Source organism: Tenebrio molitor, chromosome 2 (assembly GCF_963966145.1).
Source record: "Tenebrio molitor chromosome 2, icTenMoli1.1, whole genome shotgun sequence".
Classification (NCBI taxonomy): domain Eukaryota; kingdom Metazoa; phylum Arthropoda; class Insecta; order Coleoptera; family Tenebrionidae; genus Tenebrio; species Tenebrio molitor.
The window spans coordinates 12,128,462-12,137,580 of record NC_091047.1 but is presented as its reverse complement, the minus strand read 5'-3'; the positions used below and the strand labels follow the sequence as shown (position 1 = coordinate 12,137,580).

Here is a 9,119-nt window from a genome sequence, read left to right as displayed (position 1 = left end):
GTACGAATGGTTGGCTGCTTCGGCATGGACAAATGCTTTATTGCCCTACCGGCTTTCGGATTTCGAAATACATTATAAACGTACAGGGTTATTCACGAGATTTTCGTTTTGCCGCAACCCATTATACACATTCCTTGATTTCAAATTTTGAAAATAATTATAACTGAATCCACGATGTATTTTTACAATAACGACGAAAAGACTGACATGATCCTTATTTATGGAGAGTGTGGAAAAACACTCGGAACACCTTTTCCGTTAACTTAATTTGCTAATTGATTTGTTGAATTGTGACTAAATATAGGTTATCTGCCAATCTGACATTTCTAACAAATCTATCCAACTTATTTTGATTTCTAATTTAAAAGAAATATTATATTTGATTTAGTAGTTAGTGCTATCGGTATTGTTGGTTGCGGAAAAAAAAATCAGAAATACCCCTCTCGTGAATAACCCTATATAGAGGGTGTGTCAGAATTCCACCGACAAACTCTATGTCCAAAAATAAGCATAAAACTCTTAATACATATGTGGTCAAAAACGGTTAGTTTGCGAGATAATCATCAAAAAACGTAAAAACAATTATACGTATACGATGTGAATACCTTGGATTTTATGGGATCATCTGTGCATTGAACAGGAGGGGCGAAATTTTGACACTTTTTGGCAAATTGTATATAACTCCTTTTTATGTTTGTACGTTTCATCAATAAATTCCACTCGATTGCTTTTGTTGCTGGTAAAACTTTTTAGTCGATTATCTCGCAAACTAAGCGTTTTTGACCCCATATGTTTTATGCTTATTTTTGATCATAGAGTCTGCCCTGAAAATTTGTCGGTGGAAGTCTGACACACCTTGTATACACATAAACATAATAAGCATAAAATAACCATTCCAAAAAATTCCAAAAATATTACCTTTTTATTCCTATCCCCCACCCCTCTCCTGCTCTATACTTTCCCTCTTCCCTATCCTATCTCCCTTCCGTCTTCATTCTGTATTTCTCCCCGCTTCTTTCCCTCCCTCTCTCTCATTTCGCTACATCCATTTTACAGGTGCTCGATTGTCTATCTCTCTCTCCTCATAGCACATTCTGCACCTTCTTTCCCCTCCTTCCATCCAATTCCTGTTTTCTGTCTCATCATTTCTACATCTGAATCTCGCCATCATTTTTCTTTCTCTTGCACACTCTCTCCCCAAATACTCCGGAATGTCCTCTGTCATAGACCTATCATACTCCCTGTTGTACCTTGATTCTTTAATTCTCTCCCTTCTTTCTTACTTGTCCGTGTTTTTGTCTCTTTCACTCAGCTATACATTCATCTTTCTTCCTTTTGCTTTCAATCTTTCCACTTCTTGACTGACATACTCGTTCCTCTGGTAGTATTTCTCTCTCTCCTTCTTCTCCGTGTTCGTTTTCTTTTCTCTCCAGCATTCCATCAGTACCCTGTACTCTTCCCTTCCATTCATTTTGTCCTTAAATTTTGCCGCTCTCTTTCCAGCTTTCACTCTCAGCCTATTCCTCTTGCACTCTTCTCTCACTATGTAACCTGGCGTTTCTCTGTCCACTCCTAGCACCCATCTCAAATATTTTTCTTGCGCTCTCTCTACCTCCTCTTGTTCCTTCTTTCCCCAGATCTCTGCCCCGTAAGCTCTCTACCATGCTTTCAAACATCATCACTATCTCTCTCATGTGTGACTTGTCCGTGGTTCTATCGTTGAAGGTGTAGCTCAAGTGCTTGAACTCGCTCACTCGATCTATTTTTCTTCCTTCCCACTTCCACTAATTCTCTTCACTCCTTCTCTTTCTCTTGTTGAACAAGATCATTTTCGTCTTCTCAACATTCACTTCCAGCTTTTTCTTCCGCAGATACTCGGCATGGAAAATGTTCCTGAATCACAAAGACATACGAACTATGATCCATAATCCACTTTGACAAATTTTTTTTTCTCGTAGAAAATAGGAAACATGTTAAAAGGATCACAGATGGTGGTGATAAAAAAAAATCTGTATTAAGTATCCACTTTCGTACAAGTATGGTTATCTTATCGTGCCCCAGGAATCTCCTATATTTTTGTAGTTTATTTTAATTCATAAGCTCTCACAAAAATTAGTTACGGGAATGCATATTTCAAGGTTGCAATCATCTCCTGAAAATCGTGAAAAAACCAAAATTGTTGTAATTAAAACTTCTTCGGTATTTCTTTTAGTTTTTGAGAACCAAAGGAAAAGCCCCTTATTTTAAAGGAGTAATTTTACCTCTTGAAATGCAGCTAGGTGTTAACTTTTTGTGATGGTTTATACTTTAGAATGGAATACGAAATAAAAAAAAATCGACTTTAATTCGAGTAACTTAACCTTCCTTAACAACTTTGGTAAGGATATTCTGGTGAAATATTTAACGGTTAATGAAGCAAATAAAATCATTCCAAATTTCATCATCTATTTTTTATCAAAGTGCGATTCACTTGAACATAGAAAAATCTCTAAAACATTTATCACGGTTAAAACTACAATTTAGGCACTAAAAATTTCTATATTTTTTTCCAATCATTGAATAATTTATTCTTTAAATTGAACACCGTGCGACCCCAACATTAACATTTCCAGTCGAGTGTGTAAAGTAAACATAACCTTTTCTCTTTCCGATTCCTGTTAGATTTGCTAGGTGCGGAGCTTTTTAGGGTCATACAGCGCGAAGCAACGTTCGCAGCAGCTCATATCACATAAGTAAATGCTAATTACACGTAACCTACATTAAAAGTAACAGTTAGGCGCTAATGCTAATTGAGTATGCGAACTGCAATCGAGCTCCTAAATCAGACTCTAATTTTGAAATGGGTGCTCCGGCTGTGACGCACGAAGCTCAAATTAATTGTATAATCCAGCGCCTAACGAATTTGTTGCAGGACGTAAGCGACGACTCTAAATAATTTATAATCGTCCTCGCTCTGACAAGCGCTTTTACAACGCGGTCCGACCGCCTAGCAACGAGGACACGTCTGTTCCACCGACATCCAACACCGTAATCCTGCGAGAAGCCCCGCAGGATATCGAGTACGCTGCAGAATATGACCACGGTAACCGGATGGGTTATTCTAGTCCACCAGGGTCGCCCACTTCCTTTTTCCGCAGGATGTTTACGTTATCTGAACGCGCCCCTGCCTCCAATATGACACGGCCTGGGACCGCCCTATCAGCTATATGAGGTTACACCAGATATTGACTTCGACTTCCACTCACTACAGGAAATTTGCTCCATTTTTATTACGTAAAAGACTCGGTGGACGGTATTTTGTCCAGAAAAATTCCCGGTCTGTAGGGGCATGACGTGTTATTTCGTAACTTCTTATCGAGCTGCGTTTCAATAAATCGACGCTGTTATGCTGAAACGACTCAAGCGACAAAAAAATCGGAATTGAGGTAAGTACACCATTGGAAAGAGGAGCTTGAGCCGAATCTATTCGTACCATTGGATGCAGCGACACCACGGGTTTTAACGGATTTTTTTGCATTTAAATTTGCCTAAGCGCCTTCGTTTTATATTCGACGATGATCGTTTTGTCACACTGCGGCTTAAGCGCCAGTTTTACCCGCCTTTTCACGAGAGTGAAAGTTGTGCGTTTGTTTCATTGTTTTCTGCAGAATAAACTGGTAAGTAATTATTATATTTGATAATTATGGTTACTTAAGACTAATTTAATACAATTTACAATTAAATATGTTTAAATACAATTAAATTAAATAGTCAACATGATAATTTTTGTGTCATGTGGCGGTTAAGTCGAAATGTTGTAGTCTGGTGTCAGTTTGACTTAAGTGACGTTTTCTGTACTAATTCTTATGACAGAAATCTTCTAAAGTTTTGTAATTTTTTGTAATTATAGAAACGCTTTTTTCTGTAGTTTTGAGCAACAACATAACTGCATTTTATATGTGATTTTCTCTTATTATTTAAAATAATTTGTTTGAATATTAAATAGAAAAAAACATGTTTCCAAATATTCATGTCGCTTGGGACGCTTGCAATGAAAAAATATTGGATTTTCAGAACAATGAAGACGGCCACGCATATTTCACGCACCGAGAAAATGTTGGCCATGGTTAACGAAAATAATAATTCTGACAGCTGCAATGTGGATGATGATGATCCTTTAATACTGGAAGCAATGAATCAAGAAAAAAATCTTCTCTCGTTAATAAATGCGAAGGATAATAAATGTTCTACAGATAATACAGTGCAGGAAAACGTGGAAATTGAGAAAAATCTCATTCCGAGTACAAGAGGTCAAGAAATGCACAACAACGCGATCATCATCAGCTATGATGAAACTATGACAGATATTCAAAATCCTGCTGAAAATAATATGGAACGAGATGATGAGGATAGTGAAGATTTGGTAGAAGATAATAACGACATGACGTTTCAGAAAAGAAAAAGGGTCGAGAGCATCAGAGAAATTAATAAAAAAAGAAAAATTAAAGGAGAAGAGTATAAAAATTACAAAGGAGAAACGTTACCAAAGAAGACTTTATTGCCAAACCCCTGTCAAAACAAAAAATGTCAGAATAACTGTCAAAGGTATTCTGAAGATGAACGAGAAAAGATTTTCAAAAATTATTGGTCACTAGGAAGTATGACCAGCAAAGAATCTTTTATTCTAAACTGCATCAAGGTGGTCAAAATAAAAAGAAAAAGAAGTAACAGTAACAAGAGATGCCGCACTTTTGAATATTTTCTGCCCTTTGTAAATGAAGATGAAAATGGAGTTACTCAGAACCAAGTTTGTCAGCAGTTTTTACTAAATACACTTGATATTTCGCAAAGGAAACTTCGCACTGTAAGAGGCAGAATTAATCTGGACGAAGCTGATACACAGACACCCGTGTCGAAAAAAACAACCTATTCTGAAGCCCAGCTAAGAAATTTCGATATTTTTGTTCAAAGTTTGCCGGCAGTGCCTTCCCATTATTGCCGAAGTTCGACCTCAAGAAAATATCTTCCGTCAGAAATAAAAACTTTTGAAAATTTGTATAGGATGTATGTGCGAAAGCAAGAAGGACAGGTTCACATTAAAAGAGGCGTTTTCATGAAATTATTTAAAAAAAATTATAATATCGGTATCCATGTACCACGTAAAGACAAATGTAAAAAGTGTGAATCACATAAAAACAAAGAAAATAAACAACCTGCTGATATTGAGATTTATAATAATCATATAAGCGAAAAAGATTATGTAAAGAAAATATTTCTGGAAGATCAAGAGAATAGTAAGACTGACCAAAACAAAATTGTGGCCAGTTTCGATTTGCAAAAAGTGCTGACCACACCCCATGGCGACAGTTTTCTTCTTGGGTTCTCCAGAAAATACGCCGTGTATAATTTCACAGTATACGAAACTGGAACCCGAAATGGTTACTGTTACGTTTGGGAAGAGAGAAACGCCCAGAGAGGAGGGAACGAAATATGCACATGTTTATTTATGTATTTGCAAAATGTTGACCAACAGAAGAACCAAGTATGTCATCTTTCTTTGTATTGCGACAACTGCATGGGTCAAAATAAGAACAGGCAAATGCTGGCAATGATACAGCACTTTTTGTCTTTAAGTAAGAAAATTCGTACAGTATCTATAACGTACTTAGTTCCTGGACACACATATATGCCAGTAGATTCAATGCACGCCGTGATTGAAAAAAGTATCCAGAAATGCGTGATCCAGGCACCGTCAGAGTGGCCGACAATTTTACGGAATGCGAGGCTAAAACCTTCGCCATACGTGGTAAAGGTTCTGCACTATTCCGACTTTTTAGACTGGAAAAGTTTTTCTAAAAAAATTAAAATAAAGGACGGACGGAAAGATGTTAAAATTACAACTATAAAAAAGTTATTTTTTGAGAAAGGAACAGATGATGTGAGATACAAAATAAACTTCAACGAAGAGGAGTACTTGGTGGCAAATATAAAGCCCAATCAAACTGGCCAAATTAAAAAGGCCTATGTAGAAGAGCAAAAAATTAATCCAAAAAAACTAGAAAATTTACTAGATCTGTGTCGAACAAATGTGATAAAACCGGAATATCATGCTGAATATTTCAGCCTCAGAAGCAATGCAAATGTACCTGACATATTAGACCAAAGCGATATCGAAGACGAAACCCAAGACTGATAGCAGTGGTAGTAGACTAGTTTGTTTGATTCTGTGATTCCTATATAAGTATTGTTATTGTTTCTTAAAAAAATATATTTATGCGTAATATTGTTTAGCAAATGTATTACAAATATACTATGTACCTTTTGTTTCATATATTATGCTCGATTTATTGGATAAATAATAAAAAAACCATTTAAAAATTGTGTATTTAAAAAAAAATAATTGTTGACTTAAGCAACCAAAAGAAATTTGAAGTTCTTTAGCTGGTTTGATGAAAAGACTTAACCACCTGACTTAAGCGACAGTTACAACTAAAATGTAAGAAAACAAATAGACTCGAGCGACATAAATATTAGACATAAGCAACACGTATGACAGGTTTGAACCACAAAAAAGACTTAAGCGACAACAAAACTATGTTTTACAGTTTTTTTTCCAAACCCGTTATTGGAATAAGATGAAAAATGACAAATGCGTTGAGATTGAAAAGACAAATGTACTAGTTCGGTAATATAAACTCAATATATAAAAAAAATTGTGTTTGAGGTTTTTTGAGATTTTCTCAAAACTTTCCGATTGTCGCTCGAGTCGTTTCAGCATGACAGCATCGAAATTATGATTAAGGAATCTCCCATAAATTGGTCGAATGGCGTTCGCAGTCACGAAGATCTGCAGGAACTAGAAAGGCTTGCTGATTATCTGATGAGATGGGCCGGCCTCTCGCCATTGTTCCTTTTATTTTAAATAAAGTGCACCCCAGATTAAAATCGACACTGACGGGAGTTTGTGCAGCCTAAGTTACGACGGAAATTATCTTTAAAGGATCTGGAAGGTCACTGGAGCATATTCGTTTCTCATAAAATCAAATGAGCACTCTGCCTAAGTGAAGATCGCATTAGATAATAATTCACTAGGAATAAATCACAGCTAAGTGTATACGAAACATAAAAATGACTTTCTGGCCTATTCTTAGTTCGTCAACTTTAATTAAAAGTCCAAAACGATTTCAGTCTCGAAGAATTCCTTTGAATAAAATAATCTTTTGTTGACACATTCGTTTCATTTAGAACAGATAAATTATAGGAAGCACATTGTAACATTCTAATTTCTAAGATGTAATAAATTTTAAAATCAAATATCATTTAACACCTGACGCTATTTTAAGCAGGTGCGCACTGCGACACTCCGGGAAAGCATCATAAATCTCATCAGAAGAGAATTGTTAATATTTTTTGGATACTATAAAATGACATCAGTTACGTTCTTCTAAAATTAATCGTTTTAGAAGATATATATGTGGTGCCTTTTAGGAAAGTGTAGAATTTCGTCACCCAATTAAACAAAATTAAAGATTCAAGACTTAAAACGATTTGTAACACGATATTTTTTAATCAAAACCTGCACGTGGACATGAATTTCAACTGAGGTTGAATTCTGATATCATTATTGTTAAAGCTTTGCTGTCAACTTTAACTGTCTACAATTAAATTTTCAATCACACGGAACCTACACTAAGTAAATTTCATTGTCAATTAATTAGAACTGAGTTTGCTATTGCTATCGATTTTACTTATTGCCTTCGCCTCTTGGAACTTTTTGACGTGTGTATGTACTTAAGAAAACATTAATTGACTTACAAAAACTCAATAAAATTTCCAATTTTAATTTCTAGAATTAGCATAAATCTTTTATTAGATAAATTACAACAGTAGACTAAAAAAGTTTCATTTTGATAGTGAGTGGTTATTAAGCCATTTTCATATTGCTCTTTTACTGTATTAACCTGTAAACTTTTTCAAAGAAGTAACTTTCTAACTACCACCGACAATATTGACATTAATAACAAATAACAATAATAACTATCGCGCGTTCAAATTAAATCCTGGGCTGGGAAGGCGTTGGAAACCTTCAATTGTTGTGCTTTTTCAAAGCGTAGATTAATTGGAGCATGTTGACAGCTAACCTAAAATTTAGAGCCACAAAATATATAATAAATAGAATAACTTAACGTTTAATTAATTAAATCGAAAAGTCATAGCCAACTAGATGAACTTTTCATTTGAACACCCGTTGCAATTCTCTCAAAATGTATATACGATTTTTTTTCACAACGACGGTAAGATTAAAAACGAAAAAGTAGTTTTCTAAAAATCTAATGTATTGACAATTTAATTGACACTTACATTTTAAAATTATTAGTACCTAGCCTCATAAATTAAAGAAAATCTTGATAAGCAAAAATTTATATAGACGAGTTTGTTTACGGTAAAAGATGAATATTTCCTGTAGAAGAATCTGCAGAACCCAATGAACCAGCAAATGCTGCGGTTCAATTTTGAAATTATAACTTTACGAAAAGATTTTTTATTTGATTCGTAATGAAGAAAACTGTTAGGGAATCGATTGAAAAATGATTTACCCTCTGTCATTAATTTTGCGCCCTTCCATTCTTGTCGTGAAAAAAATGTATTCAAAAAGCAAATTAAATCAATTGAAGCAATTGAACATTTTTATTTAATGCAAGCAAGTAAAATAATTGTGAAAATAAGTTTTCATTGAAAATTATATTTTTAATTTTAAATTAAATATTTAATAAATAAAAAATTCAGGTTTTCCAATAAATCTAAGACAATGAAAACATTTTTGAAAAGTTAAAACATTAAATGTCCCCAGTTGTGAGAAAATAACTTAAACTAAGATAATTTTCATTTCATGAGTTTATGAATATTTTTCATCCAGGAAGAAGTAAAACTGGAATGGTTGTTAATTTATTAGCAATTTCTATTTGACAAAACAAATAAAATAGTACCAAGAGTTAGAGGAAAAGAATAAGAGAAAGAAGAAAATATAAAATTTAAAAAATATAATACCGTTCTTGATAAATTGTATAAGAAATTAATACATATAATCCAATTTTTTATTTTATCGGGTGTTCATTTAAGTTTCTCCTCAAAATTGGCGT

General features: G+C 34.3%; 1 long non-coding RNA gene across 1 annotated transcript; it reads left to right on the top strand.

Annotated features, from left to right (window-relative positions):
- The first annotated feature begins 3,372 nt into the window (after window positions 1-3,372).
- LOC138123816 (uncharacterized) lies at window positions 3,373-6,262 on the top strand. Its single transcript, XR_011156914.1, has 2 exons — window positions 3,373-3,656; window positions 4,054-6,262. It is a non-coding gene; the product is annotated as an uncharacterized lncRNA (long non-coding RNA).
- Window positions 6,263-9,119: the final 2,857 nt, after the last annotated feature.